The sequence below is a fragment of the Brienomyrus brachyistius genome, chromosome 11 (assembly GCF_023856365.1).
Source record: "Brienomyrus brachyistius isolate T26 chromosome 11, BBRACH_0.4, whole genome shotgun sequence".
Classification (NCBI taxonomy): Eukaryota; Metazoa; Chordata; class Actinopteri; order Osteoglossiformes; family Mormyridae; genus Brienomyrus; species Brienomyrus brachyistius.
In genome coordinates this window covers 25,943,867-25,965,554 of record NC_064543.1, presented here as the reverse complement: position 1 = coordinate 25,965,554, position 21,688 = coordinate 25,943,867, and positions in this window count along the sequence as shown.

The following is a 21,688-nucleotide window of genomic DNA, read 5'->3' as shown; positions in this document are numbered from 1 at the left end:
CCACTAATGATGGCTTGAAGAGATATCAGTGTTAGCATGTTCCCCTAATTTCCTGTTTATGATGTAACGCCATCCGACCTCACCGTGGCGTGATGAATGTGTGATATTGTAGGTACGCTGACAGATACAATTAGACGGTTGTATTGTCTGGCACTGTCATGGCTGCAACGCTGAAATAATATAACTAGCCAGAGAGCACACATGCATTGGCACTATATCTCCGCGATGCTTGAAAACCCATCAGCAAACATCTCTGTGTTGCAGAAACATCGCCACCGATCATTTGATTCCATATTCCCCCGATGTTGGCGCGATGTTAAAGTGATCAATATGCAACCTTTAGCCCACTCTTATCTTCCTTTATCAGGCTATATATATACATATATATATATATATATACAGGTTAGGTCAAGCTGGGGGAGCATGCGCTGATGCTGCCCCTTGCCGCACCCACCACACGTCGAAACTCCTCGCAGACTCATGGCCCAGTCCCACCCTCGTTATAAGTACTTTTATATGCAGTAATTGATAACTAGTAATTTCCAGTAACCTGCACAACGCTGCTGGCTAGTAACGTTGCCACCGTTGGCTGAATCCGCAATAGTTGTGGTGCTATGATGTTAGATTGTTACAGGGACTGTGATAAATGCAAATGCAGACCCCTCTATTATGGTTGCGTTAAAAAGGTAAACATTTTACTCAGATTTCATGCATTTGGTGGTGTGCTTTTTATACCATGACAAGTTTTCCTAAAATCAGATTTAAATAATTGCAGGTTTTTCGATCCTGAACACAGCTATTCCCAAATCAGGAAGTAATGTTCTGAGTCGGGATGCTCTCCACAGCGCCGTAGTAGAAAGTCCAGTGTTGAGACCAGCATTATAAGCGGTGGTCTGGGCGTTCACTGCAGCGCGGATCAATCTGTCAACCCACGGTTCCTGATTGGGGAAGAGTGTGAACCATCAGTGTAAAAATCCATAACATGCAGCTTGATTATGGCAGAGGACATTGTGCCCAAATATTAAGGGAGGGAGTATTTAGAGATGACAATGATTATCTTCCCAGTGATGATTTGTGGCTTATCCGCTCTTTCAGAGTGCCAAGAGTGATTCTGGTAGAACTGAACGATGAATTTGTCGCGGAACATACCGAAAGGAACTGGCAGACAGATCAGGGATATCCCAGCCCATTTTGAGTTCCATTATTCCTCAAGTTGTGCCTGGTTTTAACCAACTGTCAAGATAATATTTTAAGTTTCCCTAGTGTGGATGTAGTTCAACGTATTTAGAATACATGTGTAATTGCTTCTGAGCATTTTCTGATTTGTATTTTAGTGGGCGGGAAAAAAAAATGTCAGAAAATACTTTGAGAGATCTTACTGTATGTGTCTGACGCATTTGAAAGTATTAACAAAAATGTGTAGTTTTATTTATTAGTTTGCTTTCTGTCATTTTAAGGACCTTTATCACTAGGCTTACAGACATTTTAATATAGCCCATCACTGCCTGTGGCAAGATGCAAGTAAGTCACGTGACACACCCTGTTGGGCCCAGCTTGCTCACCGCGAACATTGTTTTCCCATGACTAGTAAACCAAGGGGAGAAGCTGCGTTGGTGCCTGGTGCAAATTGACAAAGTATGCAGGAAAGTACGCTATCAAATATTCCTCACTGAATGTCATTATAGGCGGGAAAAATAAAGCAATTAGCAAGCAGCAGTGCTGTACTCTACAACTTGTGGATTAATTTGCCAGCCTGCTAGTGACATTCTAGTTAACTTCACAGGCATGACCAGGCAGTGGCGTATCGTGGTTTGTCACATATGCAGGATTCATTACAAGTGGAGAAGTCAGCTGTGTTAAAAATCAGCTAAACTGAAATGGAAGGCTTGTAGTATAAGGGAGAAGGTGAAGGAGAATGTCTTTTATGTGTTTTAAGTTGATTAAGTTTACATATGGTAAAGGTTCATTGTCTCTTCAAATGAGTGCTTGCAAATTTAAGGATCTAGGAAATTAGCTTAGTCTACTGTTGCAATAATACACAGCTGCAGACTCTTAATGCCACTCTCTGGCTCCTTCCGGTTGGTGGACGCATGTGCAGAAAACAAAGAAACAACAACTTTTTTGCTGTTTCACAAGCTTTCAAAGTAGAGTTCCATGGCACCTTTAAACTTAAAGGCCTGTATTTGCAGTAGAATGGTCATGCAATTTGGATTTAACACCAAAAAAATGTCCCTGTGCGTGCAGCATTTAATGAATTACCCCTCTATACTTTTTGCACTGCACTTGAGATCTGAAGAGTCCTTTAATTCAATAGCAAGACCACTACAATTCTCTACATGTACATCAGTTTAACCAATCATTATTTAAACTAATCAAATTTTGTGTCAAACTTCACAATATTTTAAATAACCTCACAGACACAAACCATACGCAAAATAATCCATATTTATTTAATAGAAAAACAAGAATAAGAAGTCTTATCTTAACCTATTCTTATCTTATCCTATGTAATCTTATGTCATACTATCTTACTTTAATCTTAACTTATCCTATCTTAGTCTTATCTTATTCTATGTTATCTTACATTATATACAACCTTATCTTAACCTATTCTTAGTCTTATCCTATGTAATCTTATATCATACAATCTTAGGATTAGTTAAGATAAGGTTAAACTACCTTAATCTTATATTATCCTAAGTACTTGTGAGATGTCTCACCTAATTATTTACAGGTTCTATGAAAAACTATTTACATCACACTGATAGCCCATCTCCACAGCCATCTCCAGGACCCCGGGGATGGCACTTAGCTGATCCAGCGCCTCATCATCAAATATCAGCTCAGCTTGGGCACCCTCATTATCACCATATGAGTAGTGATTCTCTGAATTTTGATTCTTCCCCTGCTTGCAGATGTAAACTGCATGTTGAAAATCATTCCAAAACTGATTACACCAGTAATGAGCAAGGCACTTGGCATCATAGGTCATTTTAGAATAGTTGCATAGATAAAAGTTATGCATCTTATTGAATCTTTCCATTTTCTCAAAAACAACAGAAGGGGAAATAAGTAGGGGTGTCGGACCCGTAACCAGCTCAGATGAGGGGGCTGCAGCTTGCGCTGGAACCTGATACAGAGGGGTGGGATGAACTGTGGCTGGAGGTGAAGATGGGTGTGGAGATGGGCTTACAGGTGAGACTACACATGGTGACGGAGGAGGAGAGTCTGTAAAAAAAGATGGGGATGGAGAGGAGGCAAAAGAGGATGGGACTGGTGATGGAAATAAGAAGGAAGTGGAGGAGAAGGCTGGTGAGCAGGGCTCAGGCTCTGACATTGATGGAGTGCGACACAGGATGGTAGCAACCTCGTCGTCACTCTGGGTGAGATCCACACACGGGATCTTGTCACCCACCTGGATTGAATCAAAGGGGTTACTGAAGGTTAGCAGGTTCTGCAAATTTTTTGTAAATGGCCCCTTCTGTTTTTTACACTTCTTTCTACGGCCTGACCGGCCTCCCGCCGTATTTCTACGGCGTCTTCTGCCCTGCTGAGCCCTGCTGGTCGCCAACGGGATGGGAGCAGATCCAGATATGGTTTGGGAGCTGGGTGCCGGTGGCCCAGTGCGGCATTTCTTCTGACGGCCTCCACTGCTGGTACTGGTTCGTCCTTTTGGATTATAAAGATAGGGGACACACATTTAATTAAAGTGAATCCTTATGTCACTCTACAAGAAAAGTACATCACATACATCACAGATATCGCACTTGGCAGTCAGTATTGCACATTGAGAGAAATTCTGCCATCTTATCGGATATAGGAAACACATGCTTGGGAGACTTATGCGCTGGTCTTGAATTGGGCTGCCTGCATTTCAGCAGGGGAACTTGACCTATAAAAACACACCATGTAGTGCACAGATTCCCTGATATGCAGAACAACAGCGAAAAACAACACTGGAAAGGTTCATGTGCACCAAATTTACAGATGTAGCCGCTTGAATTTTCCCCTGTTTCCATGATGGGGCCTTGGCTGGTCCATGACAGGTCCCTGCTGGGCCTTGGGTGGCACCTTGGCTATAATGAGATCCCCCACGATGATGTGTGTAAAGTACTTGCAATGATTTATCCATCCACCAGGGAGAGCAGTGATTATGGAAGCAGAAATGACTTACCTGAAATCAGGTATTGTAACTCCACTGCAGAAAATGAAAATCTAAGGAAGTATAATTTTCTTATATTTAGACAAAATTCCAATTTCATTAATAAACTGACTACACTGCAATAGATGGCCTGAGAAATGTAAGAAATTGTTTCTGTTGTGAGGCAAAGATGGCCTAAAACTAGCAAAATGTGTTTTAGTCAGTTTATTGATGAAATTAGAATTTTGTATTTTACTTCACCTTTTGGAGATAAGGCGGACCCAAGATGTGTGCAATACAATAATTACAGGCCTAAACAAAGTAATACGGTTGCTTGTGGAGAATAAAGGTGGACAGAGTGGAAAATGAAAAATAAAAATGCTTATGGTTCTGTACTGTGCTTGAATAAAACGGACGCATTCCTTAGTCTGTTCTGTCTTTCCTTCTGGCTAACAGTCTGAAAGGCTGCTGATGGCTGCACATTCACAGGAGGGCTGGGGGCAGTCACGATGACGTGTGAATCTGTCATAAACTTCTCTGCTTGGCCACAATGAAAAGAGATATGTTTGCAGGGGATCAAGGTGAGGTTGTTTTCTTAACCTAAGAACACTGAACCAACGGTCAAGCATGGTGGTGGTAGTATCATGCTGTTTTGCTGACAGTACTGTACATGAGAACATTGCAGAAAGACAATGGGATAATGAAGTAGCACTAGATAGATAGACTGGGATTTTTTGTCATAGTACCAGACACAAAAAGAGGAACATAAAAGAAACATAGCATAACAAGTATTTACTGTAACCCTATGGAGTCTGAGGCCTCTCACCCACTTTCAAAGTAGTCTGACAGGCCTTGACATTTTACTGTTTTTCTGAATTGCTAAAACACATGTCCTAAAATCTCTCATCTCCTGTAATCAAACCACTAAGCACAAACTCTAAAATTCAAGCTAAACTCACAAAACCTTACGCTTGTCTTGCAAAATCAAACAATCTTCTCAAAACTATATTATCTTTGCTCAAAAGCAAACACTGTTTTCAGACCATGCATCTCGTCAGTTGGGTAAAGGTACACTACTGAACAGTCATAGCACTCTACAGCAAAAAATGAAAACAGTACCAATCAAAACTGTTGTTGACATGTAAATGAGAAACCGTAAGACTATAATAATAGTTAAAAAAAATGATGGTCGTCTACCATATGACTGATAATTAATATGTAACGTTTGCCATACTCAGTACTCCAGAAAAGTGACTGTAAAGAACAACGCCAAAAAGTAAACAAACGAGAGGCATATTACAGTAAAATGTTGTGCAACTGCCAAGCCAGAGTCACAGAAGAATATTCATCCTGCCTCATCGCCATGTCTCAGGGCTGGGTCTAGCGATGCTATCCCTTGTTGAGTGATGCAGAAAGAATCCTCTGTGTGACCCATTTGTACCTTGACTTCAAAATGCAACTCCTATCCTTCTATGGCACGTATTCTATGTTCTAGTCACTCTTTGGCTTCCTCAAATGTTTAGAAATGTGTGTGAATAGTTTTGAGTCATTGTGTTCAAATGACTACTGTGTGCTGGCTGCGCTTAACTTCTGTGGCCTGTGTTTTCTATTTTGCATCAAAGTTCACCATAGCGCAAAATGTGTTTTGATGAATGGGAATGTGTTTTGAGTTTTGCAAAAAGGATGACTGAGATCTGCAAATTGTGTCTAACTAGGTGACCATGGTTTAAAGTTTTGCCAAAGAAGTAACTGATTCAATAAATGACTTTTGGCAATCGGCAGTTTTGTTCCCAAAACGATTTCTAATATTTCAGCAATTCAGAAAAACTGTTAAATATTTCACCTGTCTAAAAAACATTTATCCCAAAGTGCTACGAATGCTTTTATTCAGCACAAACTCAGCACCAATAATCTGTCAACATTTAGAATGTGATTATTCTATATATATATATTTTTTTTTGTTAAAATCTACTTTAAACATACACTTTTCAAAAACTTATTTTCAGTGGTGCTGACAAATTGTAAAAAATCACATTATAAATATTTCTAGCCTAAGCTTGAGTTCTGAAGCTTACAGACATAGGGGATGGCTACACAAAGGTGAATGAGACATTCAGAAAATTGTATGAGGTTTGATTACTAAAGTGTTACAACTTTGAAGTGACTTTGGAGTCACCAGACCTTTGCATACTGTCAATGGCCCATCAGTCTGGACTGTCTGTCACTGCTCTTCACACCAATCAGTTTGGAAAGGCAGTGTGAATTTTACAGGTTTTTTTTTCATTTGCTAAGACAAATACTGCAATACTGAAGTTGCTTTCTCAAAACTCTTCATGCAGTCACCACAACATTTACTTATGTGGGCTAAACTGTTTAGCATTTCACTTTGCTTTCATACAAAATGCAATCAATGACTAAATGCTTCAAAAGCCATGGATTCCTGTCTCACTCACAATATTACATTTTCAGAGGCCAATTTGCACATACCTACATACTGACCCAAAAACTGCTAATAAGACAGTCAAAACTGAAACATGTCATTTTGCTAAATCACTATCAAGACCCTTTCTAAAACAGATTGTAAAAAACACATAATACAAAGAAATTATGTCAGTTGACACAAGATCAAACAATGAATGTTGGATGCCAGGATATTCCTCCAGAGCAATGCCAAGGATGGATCAGGCATGTGGAGATGCTACCCTAGATACTACCCTGTCTTAGCAATTGAAAACAACTGTAAGAAAAGACACAATACTAGCCTTTTTACAGTTTATAACATGCAACGGATTAAACGTCGATGAATAAAATGTGCAATCACATTATTCCAGGAACAATGCAAAACAATAAATGAATATTAGAACAACAAATTGTCACTCCTGATCAGGATGCCAAGCTTCAAAACAGTTCCTGTCTCGTTACTGTATGACATCATAGCGCTGGATTAGTATGTACCGGCATGCTCGCTATCCAAGTACCTAGCCCTGTTTGTCTCCGGTGTTGTAAAAACTTTGGCTGTAGCTTCAGTTTACTTTAAAGTATCAATTATGCCAGAAGCTTGCTAATGGCTACCAAAAGATTCTCGTTGATACTTGTTGTACTTGTGTATGAACTTGTGACCACAACTAAAATGTGTTTTTGTAAAGAAAGCGCCATCTCATGGCAACACCCTGCAAGTGAATAAATGAGCGCGTTCAGACGAGAATTTAGGCACACCCCCAGAAGGAGGGGGGTTACTCCCGTTGGCTGGCTTTTGCCAATGTGGGACATGTTCACCTGTTACCTTACCATTTGACGTCGCTTTCCTGTTATGTTCAAACACATCACAGCCACAGATTTTACGGATTTCATTGTGCAGTACAGCAGACATGCTGAAAAGAGCCCCGTATTTTTACTGCTTCATGGTAACAAATCACCGTTGGGCTAAAGGTGAACCATTTTATTATTTAGTATCCTAAGACACGTAGTTCCAAAATAAGATAGTTATCACAGACTGCAAGATTCAACAAGACCAGCCAAGCCTGTTCTGACTTTCATTCTTCGAGTGCTGAGATATTCTAGGCATCATTTTGCCGTTCTTACCATGGCTGACTGAACCGGGGATGTCTTCCGGAGCAATCCGGACACTGACGGCGTCATTTGGCAGGAGCCAGTCGATTCTCCGCAGGTAGATGAAGGCAGACATCTTTCGCGTCTTGTCTTTTGCTGGGAAAGTGCAAATCTGAGCTGCTTTGAATGTTTGAATCAAAACTCGAAACGGAATTAGAATTGTTATGATGCGGTTGCTAAGATATGGTGGTCGATTAGTGTCAGCGCGTGGCAAAGTCTTCAAGCACTTTAATCAAATGACCAGACACACGATATATATTGACAAAAGCGCGGAAAGATAATAGAAGCACCGTAAATTTAGAAGACACGCCTAAAAACAGAAAATGTTATAAATAAAATGTATTGAAGTATTTAAATAGAATTCCTTCCTGGCAGCAAGTAACGCGAGAGCTGCAGACGTGACGTTCCACAGACTCCCAGAATTCACAGCGATCGTTAAGCGACCCATTCAATCAGAATAGAAGGAAATGGCGAGGAGACGTTCTTATCTCACACTGGTTTTTATTTACAACTGAATGTTTAGCACACTTGGAAAATTCTGTAATCCATCTTCAGCCATTTCACTCTTCCACTGTAGCAACGCAAAGTGAAGAATTCTGAACAATGATGGCGGCACATTCGCAGCTGCTCCGAACTCTCCAGTGTTCCTCTGACTGTGTTTTATTGGTTTATTTGCTTCCGGTACCAGTATTTTACGCATCCTTGTTCTTCTTTACTGTTGGTGTATGTTTCTTTGATTTTATATTGTATTTTACTTGTACTTTTATCCTTAACATGGCGTCGACAGCCTTGCTCCAAAGACATCTCATTGTATTTGCACAGTGACAGTAACGCTATCTTATCTTGCGAGAGGAAGTAGCATAAGGCTGTACTGCTAACGTTAGCATTAGCAAGCCTAGCAGTGTTGGTAGTAAGGCGTTACTATAATCCCACTACTCTTGTCTGTAAGGAGTAATGTAACTAATTGCCATTAAAAAACACGGAAGGTGCTGAAATTTAAATGCACTCTTTACCTTTGTCTTGCGTGAAAATATTAATGGATAAAGGCAGCATGTTCCCTTAATTTCCCGTTTATGATGTAACGCCACCCGACCTCACCATGGCGCAATGAATGGGTGGTATTGTAGGTACGCTGATAGATACAATTAGACGGTTGTATTGTCTGGCACTGTCATAGCTGCAACACTGAAATAATATAACTAGCCAGAGAGCACACATGCATTGGCACTATGTCTCCGCGATGCTTGAAAACCCATCAGCAAACATCTCTGTGTTGCAGAAACATCGCCACCGACCATTTGCACCCACCACACGTCGAAACTCCTGGCAGACACATGGTCCAATCCCACCCGTATTAAAAGTACATTTATATGCGGTAATTGATGAGTAGTAATTTCCAGTAACCTGCACAACACTGCTGACTAGTGACGTTGCCGCCGTTGGCTGAATCCGCAGTAGTTATGGTGCTATGATGTTAGATTGTTACAGGGACTGTGATAAATGCAGACCCCTCTATTATGGTTGCGTTAAAAAAAAAAAAGCAAACATTTGTACTCAGATTTCATGGCGGTGTGCTTTTTATACCTTGACAAGTTTTCCTGAGATCAGATTAAAAAAATTCCAAAATATAGCAGCATATTGACGTGTATTCTCTGTATCTTAAAACGTGGCGGGTCGTCAGACTCGGATACACAGCTCTATGGTCCACACAGAGGAAACGAAGAACCTGCACTTTGCTAAGTCACGAAGTTATCTTTTGTCATGTGACTACGTTTACGTGCCTTGACGCAATTAAGACGTTTTCATGTGTTTTTAATGGCGCAGTTACAGAGCATAGCCATGTAAACGCATTAATGGGGGAATCTCATTTATAAAGGCTTCGTGTGACCGAAAAAGATGACAAACATTCATACTTACATTTGTAAGGAGATTTTGGGATTTATAAAGAAAAGGGTACGCTGGGAAAAGAACTCCTACGTTCTGCGAACGAGGCTGACGGGGATGCTGTTTCGACAGAATCCTGTAGAGGGCACTGTGCACGCTAAATTGAAGGCTCCAGGAATGTTTTCTGCTTTTCATTTTACTAAGAGAATAATAATGATTCAAATGTTTTTGGTCACACGGCCATTGGCTCTGAAATTAAACTGTCCTTTTAAATAAAACTGTTTACATTTGCAAACTGTATTGTATGCTGTGTTTGAATGTTCCGATATCGTTATTAGATATTTCACTGCATGTTTTTCAACAAAATGCCCTCTGAAATTGGTACTCTGTCACTAAGACGTACTGTACAAACAATGCATTTTCTGCCCAGGGTAAAGGCTTCTTATTCAGTTTCCCTACAGGGGATAGCTGGGGTCCGTGGGATGTTTGGAAGTTAGTGTCAGGGCATTCTGGTAGAATGTGACCTTTGGCAACAATGGGCTGGACAGCTCTGTGCTCATCTTGTCTCATCTGGGACTCCCACCATCACTGCCACTGAGCATCTCCTCTACAGGCAAACACTGAAGTGCCACCAAGACCAGCAGGTGGCTCTGGGATGCAACCACTTCTGAGGCCAGATGAGGGAGCCACTAATGATGGCTTGAAGAGATATCAGTGTTAGCATGTTCCCCTAATTTCCTGTTTATGATGTAACGCCATCCGACCTCACCGTGGCGTGATGAATGTGTGATATTGTAGGTACGCTGACAGATACAATTAGACGGTTGTATTGTCTGGCACTGTCATGGCTGCAACGCTGAAATAATATAACTAGCCAGAGAGCACACATGCATTGGCACTATATCTCCGCGATGCTTGAAAACCCATCAGCAAACATCTCTGTGTTGCAGAAACATCGCCACCGATCATTTGATTCCATATTCCCCCGATGTTGGCGCGATGTTAAAGTGATCAATATGCAACCTTTAGCCCACTCTTATCTTCCTTTATCAGGCTATATATATACATATATATATATATATATACAGGTTAGGTCAAGCTGGGGGAGCATGCGCTGATGCTGCCCCTTGCCGCACCCACCACACGTCGAAACTCCTCGCAGACTCATGGCCCAGTCCCACCCTCGTTATAAGTACTTTTATATGCAGTAATTGATAACTAGTAATTTCCAGTAACCTGCACAACGCTGCTGGCTAGTAACGTTGCCACCGTTGGCTGAATCCGCAATAGTTGTGGTGCTATGATGTTAGATTGTTACAGGGACTGTGATAAATGCAAATGCAGACCCCTCTATTATGGTTGCGTTAAAAAGGTAAACATTTTACTCAGATTTCATGCATTTGGTGGTGTGCTTTTTATACCATGACAAGTTTTCCTAAAATCAGATTTAAATAATTGCAGGCTTTTCGATCCTGAACACAGCTATTCCCAAATCAGGAAGTAATGTTCTGAGTCGGGATGCTCTCCACAGCGCCGTAGTAGAAAGTCCAGTGTTGAGACCAGCATTATAAGCGGTGGTCTGGGCGTTCACTGCAGCGCGGATCAATCTGTCAACCCACGGTTCCTGATTGGGGAAGAGTGTGAACCATCAGTGTAAAAATCCATAACATGCAGCTTGATTATGGCAGAGGACATTGTGCCCAAATATTAAGGGAGGGAGTATTTAGAGATGACAATGATTATCTTCCCAGTGATGATTTGTGGCTTATCCGCTCTTTCAGAGTGCCAAGAGTGATTCTGGTAGAACTGAACGATGAATTTGTCGCGGAACATACCGAAAGGAACTGGCAGACAGATCAGGGATATCCCAGCCCATTTTGAGTTCCATTATTCCTCAAGTTGTGCCTGGTTTTAACCAACTGTCAAGATAATATTTTAAGTTTCCCTAGTGTGGATGTAGTTCAACGTATTTAGAATACATGTGTAATTGCTTCTGAGCATTTTCTGATTTGTATTTTAGTGGGCGGGAAAAAAAAATGTCAGAAAATACTTTGAGAGATCTTACTGTATGTGTCTGACGCATTTGAAAGTATTAACAAAAATGTGTAGTTTTATTTATTAGTTTGCTTTCTGTCATTTTAAGGACCTTTATCACTAGGCTTACAGACATTTTAATATAGCCCATCACTGCCTGTGGCAAGATGCAAGTAAGTCACGTGACACACCCTGTTGGGCCCAGCTTGCTCACCGCGAACATTGTTTTCCCATGACTAGTAAACCAAGGGGAGAAGCTGCGTTGGTGCCTGGTGCAAATTGACAAAGTATGCAGGAAAGTACGCTATCAAATATTCCTCACTGAATGTCATTATAGGCGGGAAAAATAAAGCAATTAGCAAGCAGCAGTGCTGTACTCTACAACTTGTGGATTAATTTGCCAGCCTGCTAGTGACATTCTAGTTAACTTCACAGGCATGACCAGGCAGTGGCGTATCGTGGTTTGTCACATATGCAGGATTCATTACAAGTGGAGAAGTCAGCTGTGTTAAAAATCAGCTAAACTGAAATGGAAGGCTTGTAGTATAAGGGAGAAGGTGAAGGAGAATGTCTTTTATGTGTTTTAAGTTGATTAAGTTTACATATGGTAAAGGTTCATTGTCTCTTCAAATGAGTGCTTGCAAATTTAAGGATCTAGGAAATTAGCTTAGTCTACTGTTGCAATAATACACAGCTGCAGACTCTTAATGCCACTCTCTGGCTCCTTCCGGTTGGTGGACGCATGTGCAGAAAACAAAGAAACAACAACTTTTTTGCTGTTTCACAAGCTTTCAAAGTAGAGTTCCATGGCACCTTTAAACTTAAAGGCCTGTATTTGCAGTAGAATGGTCATGCAATTTGGATTTAACACCAAAAAAATGTCCCTGTGCGTGCAGCATTTAATGAATTACCCCTCTATACTTTTTGCACTGCACTTGAGATCTGAAGAGTCCTTTAATTCAATAGCAAGACCACTACAATTCTCTACATGTACATCAGTTTAACCAATCATTATTTAAACTAATCAAATTTTGTGTCAAACTTCACAATATTTTAAATAACCTCACAGACACAAACCATACGCAAAATAATCCATATTTATTTAATAGAAAAACAAGAATAAGAAGTCTTATCTTAACCTATTCTTATCTTATCCTATGTAATCTTATGTCATACTATCTTACTTTAATCTTAACTTATCCTATCTTAGTCTTATCTTATTCTATGTTATCTTACATTATATACAACCTTATCTTAACCTATTCTTAGTCTTATCCTATGTAATCTTATATCATACAATCTTAGGATTAGTTAAGATAAGGTTAAACTACCTTAATCTTATATTATCCTAAGTACTTGTGAGATGTCTCACCTAATTATTTACAGGTTCTATGAAAAACTATTTACATCACACTGATAGCCCATCTCCACAGCCATCTCCAGGACCCCGGGGATGGCACTTAGCTGATCCAGCGCCTCATCATCAAATATCAGCTCAGCTTGGGCACCCTCATTATCACCATATGAGTAGTGATTCTCTGAATTTTGATTCTTCCCCTGCTTGCAGATGTAAACTGCATGTTGAAAATCATTCCAAAACTGATTACACCAGTAATGAGCAAGGCACTTGGCATCATAGGTCATTTTAGAATAGTTGCATAGATAAAAGTTATGCATCTTATTGAATCTTTCCATTTTCTCAAAAACAACAGAAGGGGAAATAAGTAGGGGTGTCGGACCCGTAACCAGCTCAGATGAGGGGGCTGCAGCTTGCGCTGGAACCTGATACAGAGGGGTGGGATGAACTGTGGCTGGAGGTGAAGATGGGTGTGGAGATGGGCTTACAGGTGAGACTACACATGGTGACGGAGGAGGAGAGTCTGTAAAAAAAGATGGGGATGGAGAGGAGGCAAAAGAGGATGGGACTGGTGATGGAAATAAGAAGGAAGTGGAGGAGAAGGCTGGTGAGCAGGGCTCAGGCTCTGACATTGATGGAGTGCGACACAGGATGGTAGCAACCTCGTCGTCACTCTGGGTGAGATCCACACACGGGATCTTGTCACCCACCTGGATTGAATCAAAGGGGTTACTGAAGGTTAGCAGGTTCTGCAAATTTTTTGTAAATGGCCCCTTCTGTTTTTTACACTTCTTTCTACGGCCTGACCGGCCTCCCGCCGTATTTCTACGGCGTCTTCTGCCCTGCTGAGCCCTGCTGGTCGCCAACGGGATGGGAGCAGATCCAGATATGGTTTGGGAGCTGGGTGCCGGTGGCCCAGTGCGGCATTTCTTCTGACGGCCTCCACTGCTGGTACTGGTTCGTCCTTTTGGATTATAAAGATAGGGGACACACATTTAATTAAAGTGAATCCTTATGTCACTCTACAAGAAAAGTACATCACATACATCACAGATATCGCACTTGGCAGTCAGTATTGCACATTGAGAGAAATTCTGCCATCTTATCGGATATAGGAAACACATGCTTGGGAGACTTATGCGCTGGTCTTGAATTGGGCTGCCTGCATTTCAGCAGGGGAACTTGACCTATAAAAACACACCATGTAGTGCACAGATTCCCTGATATGCAGAACAACAGCGAAAAACAACACTGGAAAGGTTCATGTGCACCAAATTTACAGATGTAGCCGCTTGAATTTTCCCCTGTTTCCATGATGGGGCCTTGGCTGGTCCTTGGCTGGTCCATGACAGGTCCCTGCTGGGCCTTGGGTGGCACCTTGGCTATAATGAGATCCCCCACGATGATGTGTGTAAAGTACTTGCAATGATTTATCCATCCACCAGGGAGAGCAGTGATTATGGAAGCAGAAATGACTTACCTGAAATCAGGTATTGTAACTCCACTGCAGAAAATGAAAATCTAAGGAAGTATAATTTTCTTATATTTAGACAAAATTCCAATTTCATTAATAAACTGACTACACTGCAATAAATGGCCTGTGAAATGTAAGAAATTGTTTCTGTTGTGAGGCAAAGATGGCCTAAAACTAGCAAAATGTGTTTTAGTCAGTTTATTGATGAAATTAGAATTTTGTATTTTACTTCACCTTTTGGAGATAAGGCGGACCCAAGATGTGTGCAATACAATAATTACAGGCCTAAACAAAGTAATACGGTTGCTTGTGGAGAATAAAGGTGGACAGAGTGGAAAATGAAAAATAAAAATTCTTATGGTTCTGTACTGTGCTTGAATAAAACGGACGCATTCCTTAGTCTGTTCTGTCTTTCCTTCTGGCTAACAGTCTGAAAGGCTGCTGATGGCTGCACATTCACAGGAGGGCTGGGGGCAGTCACGATGACGTGTGAATCTGTCATAAACTTCTCTGCTTGGCCACAATGAAAAGAGATATGTTTGCAGGGGATCAAGGTGAGGGTGTTTTCTTAACCTAAGAACACTGAACCAACGGTCAAGCATGGTGGTGGTAGTATCATGCTGTTTTGCTGACAGTACTGTACATGAGAACATTGCAGAAAGACAATGGGATAATGAAGTAGCACTAGATAGATAGACTGGGATTTTTTGTCATAGTACCAGACACAAAAAGAGGAACATAAAAGAAACATAGCATAACAAGTATTTACTGTAACCCTATGGAGTCTGAGGCCTCTCACCCACTTTCAAAGTAGTCTGACAGGCCTTGACATTTTACTGTTTTTCTGAATTGCTAAAACACATGTCCTAAAATCTCTCATCTCCTGTAATCAAACCACTAAGCACAAACTCTAAAATTCAAGCTAAACTCACAAAACCTTACGCTTGTCTTGCAAAATCAAACAATCTTCTCAAAACTATATTATCTTTGCTCAAAAGCAAACACTGTTTTCAGACCATGCATCTCGTCAGTTGGGTAAAGGTACACTACTGAACAGTCATAGCACTCTACAGCAAAAAATGAAAACAGTACCAATCAAAACTGTTGTTGACATGTAAATGAGAAACCGTAAGACTATAATAATAGTAAAAAAAAATTATGGTCGTCTACCATATGACTGATAATTAATATGTAACGTTTGCCATACTCAGTACTCCAGAAAAGTGACTGTAAAGAACAACGCCAAAAAGTAAACAAACGAGAGGCATATTACAGTAAAATGTTGTGCAACTGCCAAGCCAGAGTCACAGAAGAATATTCATCCTGCCTCATCGCCATGTCTCAGGGCTGGGTCTAGCGATGCTATCCCTTGTTGAGTGATGCAGAAAGAATCCTCTGTGTGACCCATTTGTACCTTGACTTCAAAATGCAACTCCTATCCTTCTATGGCACGTATTCTATGTTCTAGTCACTCTTTGGCTTCCTCAAATGTTTAGAAATGTGTGTGAATAGTTTTGAGTCATTGTGTTCAAATGACTACTGTGTGCTGGCTGCGCTTAACTTCTGTGGCCTGTGTTTTCTATTTTGCATCAAAGTTCACCATAGCGCAAAATGTGTTTTGATGAATGGGAATGTGTTTTGAGTTTTGCAAAAAGGATGACTGAGATCTGCAAATTGTGTCTAACTAGGTGACCATGGTTTAAAGTTTTGCCAAAGAAGTAACTGATTCAATAAATGACTTTTGGCAATCGGCAGTTTTGTTCCCAAAACGATTTCTAATATTTCAGCAATTCAGAAAAACTGTTAAATATTTCACCTGTCTAAAAAACATTTATCCCAAAGTGCTACGAATGCTTTTATTCAGCACAAACTCAGCACCAATAATCTGTCAACATTTAGAATGTGATTATTCTATATATATATATTTTTTTTTGTTAAAATCTACTTTAAACATACACTTTTCAAAAACTTATTTTCAGTGGTGCTGACAAATTGTAAAAAATCACATTATAAATATTTCTAGCCTAAGCTTGAGTTCTGAAGCTTACAGACATAGGGGATGGCTACACAAAGGTGAATGAGACATTCAGAAAATTGTATGAGGTTTGATTACTAAAGTGTTACAACTTTGAAGTGACTTTGGAGTCACCAGACCTTTGCATACTGTCAATGGCCCATCAGTCTGGACTGTCTGTCACTGCTCTTCACACCAATCAGTTTGGAAAGGCAGTGTGAATTTTACAGGTTTTTTTTTCATTTGCTAAGACAAATACTGCAATACTGAAGTTGCTTTCTCAAAACTCTTCATGCAGTCACCACAACATTTACTTATGTGGGCTAAACTGTTTAGCATTTCACTTTGCTTTCATACAAAATGCAATCAATGACTAAATGCTTCAAAAGCCATGGATTCCTGTCTCACTCACAATATTACATTTTCAGAGGCCAATTTGCACATACCTACATACTGACCCAAAAACTGCTAATAAGACAGTCAAAACTGAAACATGTCATTTTGCTAAATCACTATCAAGACCCTTTCTAAAACAGATTGTAAAAAACACATAATACAAAGAAATTATGTCAGTTGACACAAGATCAAACAATGAATGTTGGATGCCAGGATATTCCTCCAGAGCAATGCCAAGGATGGATCAGGCATGTGGAGATGCTACCCTAGATACTACCCTGTCTTAGCAATTGAAAACAACTGTAAGAAAAGACACAATACTAGCCTTTTTACAGTTTATAACATGCAACGGATTAAACGTCGATGAATAAAATGTGCAATCACATTATTCCAGGAACAATGCAAAACAATAAATGAATATTAGAACAACAAATTGTCACTCCTGATCAGGATGCCAAGCTTCAAAACAGTTCCTGTCTCGTTACTGTATGACATCATAGCGCTGGATTAGTATGTACCGGCATGCTCGCTATCCAAGTACCTAGCCCTGTTTGTCTCCGGTGTTGTAAAAACTTTGGCTGTAGCTTCAGTTTACTTTAAAGTATCAATTATGCCAGAAGCTTGCTAATGGCTACCAAAAGATTCTCGTTGATACTTGTTGTACTTGTGTATGAACTTGTGACCACAACTAAAATGTGTTTTTGTAAAGAAAGCGCCATCTCATGGCAACACCCTGCAAGTGAATAAACGAGCGCGTTCAGACGAGAATTTAGGCACACCCCCAGAAGGAGGGGGGTTACTCCCGTTGGCTGGCTTTTGCCAATGTGGGACATGTTCACCTGTTACCTTACCATTTGACGTCGCTTTCCTGTTATGTTCAAACACATCACAGCCACAGATTTTACGGATTTCATTGTGCAGTACAGCAGACATGCTGAAAAGAGCCCCGTATTTTTACTGCTTCATGGTAACAAATCACCATTGGGCTAAAGGTGAACCATTTTATTATTTAGTATCCTAAGACACGTAGTTCCAAAATAAGATAGTTATCACAGACTGCAAGATTCAACAAGACCAGCCAAGCCTGTTCTGACTTTCATTCTTCGAGTGCTGAGATATTCTAGGCATCATTTTGCCGTTCTTACCATGGCTGACTGAACCGGGGATGTCTTCCGGAGCAATCCGGACACTGACGGCGTCATTTGGCAGGAGCCAGTCGATTCTCCGCAGGTAGATGAAGGCAGACATCTTTCGCGTCTTGTCTTTTGCTGGGAAAGTGCAAATCTGAGCTGCTTTGAATGTTTGAATCAAAACTCGAAACGGAATTAGAATTGTTATGATGCGGTTGCTAAGATATGGTGGTCGATTAGTGTCAGCGCGTGGCAAAGTCTTCAAGCACTTTAATCAAATGCCCAGACACACGATATATATTGACAAAAGCGCGGAAAGATAATAGAAGCACCGTAAATTTAGAAGACACGCCTAAAAACAGAAAATGTTATAAATAAAATGTATTGAAGTATTTAAATAGAATTCCTTCCTGGCAGCAAGTAACGCGAGAGCTGCAGACGTGACGTTCCACAGACTCCCAGAATTCACAGCGATCGTTAAGCGACCCATTCAATCAGAATAGAAGGAAATGGCGAGGAGACGTTCTTATCTCACACTGGTTTTTATTTACAACTGAATGTTTAGCACACTTGGAAAATTCTGTAATCCATCTTCAGCCATTTCACTCTTCCACTGTAGCAACGCAAAGTGAAGAATTCTGAACAATGATGGCGGCACATTCGCAGCTGCTCCGAACTCTCCAGTGTTCCTCTGACTGTGTTTTATTGGTTTATTTGCTTCCGGTACCAGTATTTTACGCATCCTTGTTCTTCTTTACTGTTGGTGTATGTTTCTTTGATTTTATATTGTATTTTACTTGTACTTTTATCCTTAACATGGCGTCGACAGCCTTGCTCCAAAGACATCTCATTGTATTTGCACAGTGACAGTAACGCTATCTTATCTTGCGAGAGGAAGTAGCATAAGGCTGTACTGCTAACGTTAGCATTAGCAAGCCTAGCAGTGTTGGTAGTAAGGCGTTACTATAATCCCACTACTCTTGTCTGTAAGGAGTAATGTAACTAATTGCCATTAAAAAACACGGAAGGTGCTGAAATTTAAATGCACTCTTTACCTTTGTCTTGCGTGAAAATATTAATGGATAAAGGCAGCATGTTCCCTTAATTTCCCGTTTATGATGTAACGCCACCCGACCTCACCATGGCGCAATGAATGGGTGGTATTGTAGGTACGCTGATAGATACAATTAGACGGTTGTATTGTCTGGCACTGTCATAGCTGCAACACTGAAATAATATAACTAGCCAGAGAGCACACATGCATTGGCACTATGTCTCCGCGATGCTTGAAAACCCATCAGCAAACATCTCTGTGTTGCAGAAACATCGCCACCGACCATTTGCACCCACCACACGTCGAAACTCCTGGCAGACACATGGTCCAATCCCACCCGTATTAAAAGTACATTTATATGCGGTAATTGATGAGTAGTGATTTCCAGTAACCTGCACAACACTGCTGACTAGTGACGTTGCCGCCGTTGGCTGAATCCGCAGTAGTTATGGTGCTATGATGTTAGATTGTTACAGGGACTGTGATAAATGCAGACCCCTCTATTATGGTTGCGTTAAAAAAAAAAAAGCAAACATTTGTACTCAGATTTCATGGCGGTGTGCTTTTTATACCTTGACAAGTTTTCCTGAGATCAGATTAAAAAAATTCCAAAATATAGCAGCATATTGACGTGTATTCTCTGTATCTTAAAACGTGGCGGGTCGTCAGACTCGGATACACAGCTCTATGGTCCACACAGAGGAAACGAAGAACCTGCACTTTGCTAAGTCACGAAGTTATCTTTTGTCATGTGACTACGTTTACGTGCCTTGACGCAATTAAGATGTTTTCATGTGTTTTTAATGGCGCAGTTACAGAGCATAGCCATGTAAACGCATTAATGGGGGAATCTCATTTATAAAGGCTTCGTGTGACCGAAAAAGATGACAAACATTCATACTTACATTTGTAAGGAGATTTTGGGATTTATAAAGAAAAGGGTACGCTGGGAAAAGAACTCCTACGTTCTGCGAACGAGGCTGACGGGGATGCTGTTTCGACAGAATCCTGTAGAGGGCACTGTGCACGCTAAATTGAAGGCTCCAGGAATGTTTTCTGCTTTTCATTTTACTAAGAGAATAATAATGATTCAAATGTTTTTGGTCACACGGCCATTGGCTCTGAAATTAAACTGTCCTTTTAAATAAAACTGTTTACATTTGCAAACTGTATTGTATGCTGTGTTTGAATGTTCCGATATCGTTATTAGATATTTCACTGCATGTTTTTCAACAAAATGCCCTCTGAAATTGGTACTCTGTCACTAAGACGTACTGTACAAACAATGCATTTTCTGCCCAGGGTAAAGGCTTCTTATTCAGTTTCCCTACAGGGGATAGCTGGGGTCCGTGGGATGTTTGGAAGTTAGTGTCAGGGCATTCTGGTAGAATGTGACCTTTGGCAACAATGGGCTGGACAGCTCTGTGCTCATCTTGTCTCATCTGGGACTCCCACCATCACTGCCACTGAGCATCTCCTCTACAGGCAAACACTGAAGTGCCACCAAGACCAGCAGGTGGCTCTGGGATGCAACCACTTCTGAGGCCAGATGAGGGAGCCACTAATGATGGCTTGAAGAGATATCAGTGTTAGCATGTTCCCCTAATTTCCTGTTTATGATGTAACGCCATCCGACCTCACCGTGGCGTGATGAATGTGTGATATTGTAGGTACGCTGACAGATACAATTAGACGGTTGTATTGTCTGGCACTGTCATGGCTGCAACGCTGAAATAATATAACTAGCCAGAGAGCACACATGCATTGGCACTATATCTCCGCGATGCTTGAAAACCCATCAGCAAACATCTCTGTGTTGCAGAAACATCGCCACCGATCATTTGATTCCATATTCCCCCGATGTTGGCGCGATGTTAAAGTGATCAATATGCAACCTTTAGCCCACTCTTATCTTCCTTTATCAGGCTATATATATACATATATATATATATATATACAGGTTAGGTCAAGCTGGGGGAGCATGCGCTGATGCTGCCCCTTGCCGCACCCACCACACGTCGAAACTCCTCGCAGACTCATGGCCCAGTCCCACCCTCGTTATAAGTACTTTTATATGCAGTAATTGATAACTAGTAATTTCCAGTAACCTGCACAACGCTGCTGGCTAGTAACGTTGCCACCGTTGGCTGAATCCGCAATAGTTGTGGTGCTATGATGTTAGATTGTTACAGGGACTGTGATAAATGCAAATGCAGACCCCTCTATTATGGTTGCGTTAAAAAGGTAAACATTTTACTCAGATTTCATGCATTTGGTGGTGTGCTTTTTATACCATGACAAGTTTTCCTAAAATCAGATTTAAATAATTGCAGGCTTTTCGATCCTGAACACAGCTATTCCCAAATCAGGAAGTAATGTTCTGAGTCGGGATGCTCTCCACAGCGCCGTAGTAGAAAGTCCAGTGTTGAGACCAGCATTATAAGCGGTGGTCTGGGCGTTCACTGCAGCGCGGATCAATCTGTCAACCCACGGTTCCTGATTGGGGAAGAGTGTGAACCATCAGTGTAAAAATCCATAACATGCAGCTTGATTATGGCAGAGGACATTGTGCCCAAATATTAAGGGAGGGAGTAT